The sequence below is a fragment of the Lathyrus oleraceus genome, chromosome 7 (assembly GCF_024323335.1).
Source record: "Lathyrus oleraceus cultivar Zhongwan6 chromosome 7, CAAS_Psat_ZW6_1.0, whole genome shotgun sequence".
In the NCBI taxonomy this organism is placed as follows: domain Eukaryota; kingdom Viridiplantae; phylum Streptophyta; class Magnoliopsida; order Fabales; family Fabaceae; genus Lathyrus; species Lathyrus oleraceus.
Window position 1 is genome coordinate 379,116,513 of NC_066585.1, and position 6,273 is coordinate 379,122,785.

Genomic DNA, 6,273 nt, shown 5'->3' on the forward strand with positions numbered 1-6,273 from the left:
CCCTAGGCCTTGGCCTAAGGGTTTGCTTCTCATGTTTGAGTTTGTTTTCAGGTTAAGAAGCATATGGCTTTAAGGAGATTAATTCACATGGCTTGAGTTGGTTTGTTTGATTCTTATGAACTAACATTGACTTGTTTTGTAGGATGCCCTTAGCTCATTTGATTTGAGCTTATGCTTTGCACAATGTAGTTTGACTTGTGTGATTGTACATTGTCTGTTGACTGTTGGTTTATCTGTTTGACTTTTGTGACTTGAGTATTGATTGAATTGGATTGATTTCAGGTACCTTAGTTGCTATAGTTCATTGTGAACTTGCTTTTGCTTTGCTTGATAGCTTAAGCATTGAGGTATACCATCTCTTCTTCATGTAGTCTAGAAGACCTGGCTTGTTACTTAGCCAGGCACCTGTCTGAAGTCCTCCTTAAGAGGCAATGTTTGTGATTGTTTATCTTTATCCCCAAGCAGGAAAAGTCCTTTGATAAGGCAATTGGTAGATAGAAGAGATGTGTAGTCCATCTCCTACTATTCTGTGTGTCTTCCCTTTGCTCACATTACATGTTGTAGCATTGTGGATCCTAACCCAAGATCTATAGAGTCATTAACTTGTGGAGAGAGTTCCAACTTTCTGAACTCCCACACCTTCTGATATTTAATGCTCTCCCTGACCGGGGATAAGAGCCATGAGGCACACCCCTCATATCCTTTCATCTGCTTCACCTTAACTCTCAATGTTAAGGTTAAGAGCAACACTTACCCCATTCCAGTTGACTTTAAAGTCTAACCCTTGCTTGAGCCTAATTGCTTGGATATAGTGTGTGCTAAATGACTTTGTTTGATTGAGTGCTTGGTGCATCTGTACATGTTTGCTTGTTTTCCTTTGTGCATTTATCATCATTAATTGTTCATTATTGCATGATCATCATTTCATATCTGTGTGATTTGTTTGAGTTTGCCCATTAAGGAATCAACTGTAAGTCCATTCATTGGCCTTTGTTCCTATGATTTGGAAGGGATTGAGTGTAAGACCATTTCATTGGCCTCTTATGTCCTCTTTGCTTAGTGCTTCTGCTTGTTTGTTGTATGTGAGGATGCAATTGTAAGACCATGTTGTTGGATTTTGTACTCCTATGATCATTTGTTGGAGGTTAGAGTAAGTCCAGATAGATTGGCATCTGACATCCGTATTTTGTTTTACCTTAGGAGATTGGAATAAGTCCAGATAGATTGGCATCCGATATCCATGTTTTGTTTTGCCTTTTGAGATTGGTATAAGTCCATTTATTGGCATCCGGTATCATTGTTTCGTTTTTAGGAGATTGGTGTAAATCCATTGATTGGTATCCGGTATCCGTGTTTGTTTTTGTGAGATTGGAATAAGTCCATTTATTGGCATCCGGTATCATTGTTTTGTTTTAGGAGATTGGTGTAAATCCATTGATTGGTATCCGGTATCCGCCTTTGTTTGTGAGAGTGGTATAAGTCCATTGATGGCATCCGGTATCACCTTGCTTTTATTTGCTTGCTTGCTTTGTTGCCTCATTCCAAAGGACACAATTGAATCATCTTCTATATGATTTCAAGAGGTGAACTTCTAGGAAGTTTTACACTCCTTCATCCACATCCTTTTTGATTCTAAATCCCTTTTCACATGTTGTTTTCAAACATTGAGATACATATTGTGCAAACATCTTCATGTTTTTTCAAATTAGAAACCTGGACCTTAAGTCCTTGACTTTTCAAACTTCATTTTAATAATAATTCCTTCTGAATTGAATCTTAATCATACTTTGACCATCCTTTTGTGAATACTCATAATCAATTAACTTCACCCATTCAATTGTTTTGTGGCTTTGTCCATTGTTAATATGTTTTCATACATTAGCCATAGGTTTCAATTACCATAGTGGTTGATGTAAATCTTACCTTGTCCTTAGTGAGTTGATTGTAAGTCTTCCATACTTATTATAGGGTTAACCCCTCACTAGTATGTTGAAGCCGTCCTCGCATGGTGGATTGTTGATTCAGGTTGAGTTTTCTCCCATTGGTAATGAAAAGCCTTAGTGCTCTTGTTTTAAAATGAATTCACTAATTTTTGGAAATCTTTTAGCCGAACTACGGGGTTTTGATCCTTACCTTTCATGGAAGGTACGTAGGCAACGGGTTCATCCGTTCAAACACAAAAATAATAAAATGTACATTCTTTTCTCATCATCCCAATCATGTTTGCACAATATGTCATAAACAAATAAACTTTTTATACAACAAGTGTGAAAAGGGCTCCCTAGGAGTACCTAGGACGTGATGGGTGCCTAACACCTTCCCATTGCGTAATTTACCCCTTACCCAGACTCTCTGATCTTTTCATTGGTTTTCTATGTGTAAAACTTCTTAGGCTTTTGTTCGCTTTTTAGCCATTCCTTTGGATAAATAAAAGTGCGGTGGCGACTCGATTCTTTGTATGCTTTGCTTATGGTTTAATCAATAAATCATATAGTGATGAATACACCGCTACAATGTGATACTCTATTCTTCATTTTATATCGTTTATTATTGAAATGAATTCTCACCACTTATGTTTGAATGTTGCCTTTACATGAGCATCTTGCATATACTCAGGAGTAACATTGTTGAAGTAAGTGGAAGCTAACTCATGGAGTCGCTTCTTAGTTTAGAGCTTTATTTAGTAGCGTCTTGCTATGATCATGTAACATTGGGTTGAGAACGCTTGATTTAATTTTATGATATGTTTATGTTGAAGTCGTAAGACTAATTTTGTTGTGGTGCATTCTTAATCATGTTGAGAGGATTGATTATAACTCTCTTATTTGTTATTAAAGTTGAAGTTTGAGACCAAATATCATTACTTACCTTATCTTCCATATTTGTTGATGATATTTTCACTGCGATGATACTTTAAAATGGAGTGAGCATGCGATGAAAGGTTTAATGTGAATTGATGTAACCCGTTGTCATACCCCAAAATTCACCTACCATTCACAAGGTTCATCTGGGTCATTAACCCTAGTCATATGCATATCTTCATATCATTCATTTCACCTGCACAGTCATTGGTCTAATACAAGAGGACAAATATCATGAATTCAAAGCTTTGTGCTTGAAGCGGGTGGAAGCTAAGGTTTCTCTGTAACTTAAGGGGGTTTAATCAACCAAACCCCAATTGGAGGTGGCTCTTGAGGCTTGTGTATGTTATTATCATTGCTGACTCAACTTTGGCTAACTGGTGAAGCAAAACCCTAATTTGGGGGTCCCCATTTTGATCATGGCCCTACATGTTCATCTCTTGCTTGTCTATGTTTCAATGGTTCAAGCCTATTTCCATGGCATCATAACTTTCACTCGATTCAATCCATCCCTAGCATCCCATATGATCATTTCTTCATGCCTAATCCAAGTTCATGTCTTGCTTAGGCCTACTTCATATGGCCATCTCAAGTACCTAGTCCATGCTTTGCTACTTCATCTGGTCACTGTATTTCAAGCCCATCTCTCGCCATTGTCATACCATTTTTCACTGGTTCATGAGTCTTTTCTTAAGCCCTATTTCACTGTACATCTATGTTTTATTCATTTTGTGTCCATGGTTTCATTCATTTTCCATTGGTCCATTGCTACCCTAAGTTCATCTATGCTTCGTACCATCCATCACTTACATTGATTTAATTTTTGGTCCACCCACAATCACTTATGTCTCTTGATTGTTTCGTTCAATATTTGTTAGGGTATTTCATTTGCTTTGATTCTAGGCCAATTTCAATTCATGTTAAGCCATCCACATTCAAGTTCATCATGACAAATTCAAGTTTTATTCAAATATCATGTTCATGTACAATTGTAAATTCAATCAATTCCATCTAAATTCAATTCAAGAACCAATCTATTTCATCCATTAGGTATCAATTCCATTCAATACAAGCATGAAAATGTCCAAAGTATGGAAAATTATAAGAAATGACAACTTTGACCAAGTGTTGACTTTGGTCAACGATTGACTTTTTGGTTAAATTTGACCAAAGTCAACCCTAAAACCCTAGTTTCTATAACCATAATCCTAATTTCATCCATAATCGTCCATGACCTAGGTTGATTGATCAATTGCACACTAGGCCTTTGTTTCCAATCTTGATGTCATGTTGTCCAACCATCCTTCATGTGTACACGAAGCCTAGCAAGGCATGAATGAAATCATAAGCCATAATCAACACTTGTACCATTCCACGTCATCATAACAATGCCATTACAAATTAAAAAATTGCATACAGGAAGTCATGGCTATGCTATCTAAAAAAGGCAATGTCAGAATTGAAGCCATGAAGCAAACTCGGTCATAACATCAGGCCTGCATACATGCTGCAGAAGGCCTAAACCAGTTCTATAAACCGTCAAATCATAACCACGGTTCTCAATTCATAGGCCATGAAGCAACGTTGTTAAACCAAAACAAACCGGCGCACAAGCTATACACCAACACGAGTAGTGCCTTCCAAACTGCACATCACAACATAATCAGAATTGAACCTAGTCGTTAAGCGACCAATCCAGATGCACTGGATATAATGTACAATACTATCGAATATGTTATTAAAGGTTCGGAAGGAAAATTCACTTTTCCATACCAGGGAGTTGGAATTGTGAATATGAGTCAAGAATTATCTCAACAGCACCTTAATGGAAATACCATTGCCGATAAATTACGGCTTTCCAATTCAACTTACCGGGAAGAACCATCTTCAACAAGCTTTTTGAATTCATTTGCAAAGCCTTGGGATAGACCCGTTGGGAATAACAGTCTGCATAGCGGCGGTAATGAGGCACTTGCTTGTGATGACAATGCTAGGCATGGATTTTTAAATGATGTTTTGACTGAGAACGCTATCATGGATGAGACTGATTTTAACCTTTTGGACTTTTTAGCTTCTCTATTCCCTGGTTTTGCATCAGAAAGCCTTGCTGAAGTTTACTTTGCAAATGGATATGATTTACATTTGACCATTGAGTTGCTCACTCAGTTAGAGATCCAAGTCGATAGTAATTTCATCCAGAACCCAAGCCCAAAGACGTTGTCATCTCCCAATCTGACTGGAATGGACTTTCCAACACTTGCTTCAACAAACGGCCAGACTACTGCTGCAAAATATGCAAGAGATGATGTTCAACAAAGTGGCAGTCCTTACTTACCGAGTGGCAAAGACTTGCTCATGTTCAAATATGGATCTTCTTTTCCATCTAGAGGTGCTACTGACTTTGTTTCAGCTGTCAGGAAATTAGCTGCTTAGGACTCTGGAATATGGGAGTATGATAGAAGTGGTTCTGGTGATGCTTCCACTAGATTAAATAGGAGTTTAAATGTTCTTGTCAGTGCCTACAATTGAGGACAGAGGAGAACTAACCTTGGGGATAGGTTTCAAAACCGTGGTTCTGGCCGGCCAGCTCCTGTCTGGCTTGAAACTGGTTTCTCTTGTAAATATGTATTCTGAATTCCGGGAGGAGGCTCGTGATCATGCACGCTTACATAATGCATATTTTGAGCAGGCACGACAAGCTTACCTTATCGACAATAAAGCCCTTGCAAAGGAGCAAAGTTCTAAAGGGCAACTGCATAACATGCATAAGAAAGAAGCTCATGGGAAAGCTCAATACTCTATTTACCGCCAAAGGAATCCAGATGATCCAGAGATGCAAGTTAATGGTAGGGGACATGAGAGAATGATATACCTACACAGGCTCCCGTAAGTGAAGCAATTCACGTGCTGAAACACGAACTGAGTGTGCTAAGAAGCACAACCAGAGCCGTTGAGCAGCGTTTGCATGTTTATATATGTGTTGGTACCGGTCATCATACCAGAGGTTCCCGCACTCCTGTAAGACTTCCGATAGCTGCACAATGTTACCTACTCGAAGAAGAGGATCATGATTTATACCCCGCAATTATCTGAAGATCTTGTCTCTGAATCTTCAAGGTATCTTTATTTGATTGAAGAGAAACTTTCAGCTCCAAGAATAAGTGACACTGATATTTCTTTGGATCCTCAAGTCCCATTTGTTATTCGTCGAGGTTTTGGTAAAGGCACTACTGATTATGTCCTCTTCAGCCATGAAAGTTGGTCCTGGTTCATTTAACAGAATAATCCTTTGCGCACATCACACATGTGTAGTTGGTAGTGCAAAAAGAGATGTAGTATGGAAGAGGGTCTCTAAGTGTCTGCTAGCACATGACCTTGATGTAATTGATATTGTAAACTCTGTACAGGTTTT

The 6,273-nt window shown here is 38.4% G+C and overlaps 1 pseudogene; it reads left to right on the top strand.

Annotated features, from left to right (window-relative positions):
• The first annotated feature begins 4,574 nt into the window (after nucleotides 1–4,574).
• On the top strand, nucleotides 4,575–5,954 carry LOC127103920 (polyadenylate-binding protein-interacting protein 7-like; annotated as a pseudogene).
• The last annotated feature ends 319 nt before the right edge of the window (nucleotides 5,955–6,273 follow it).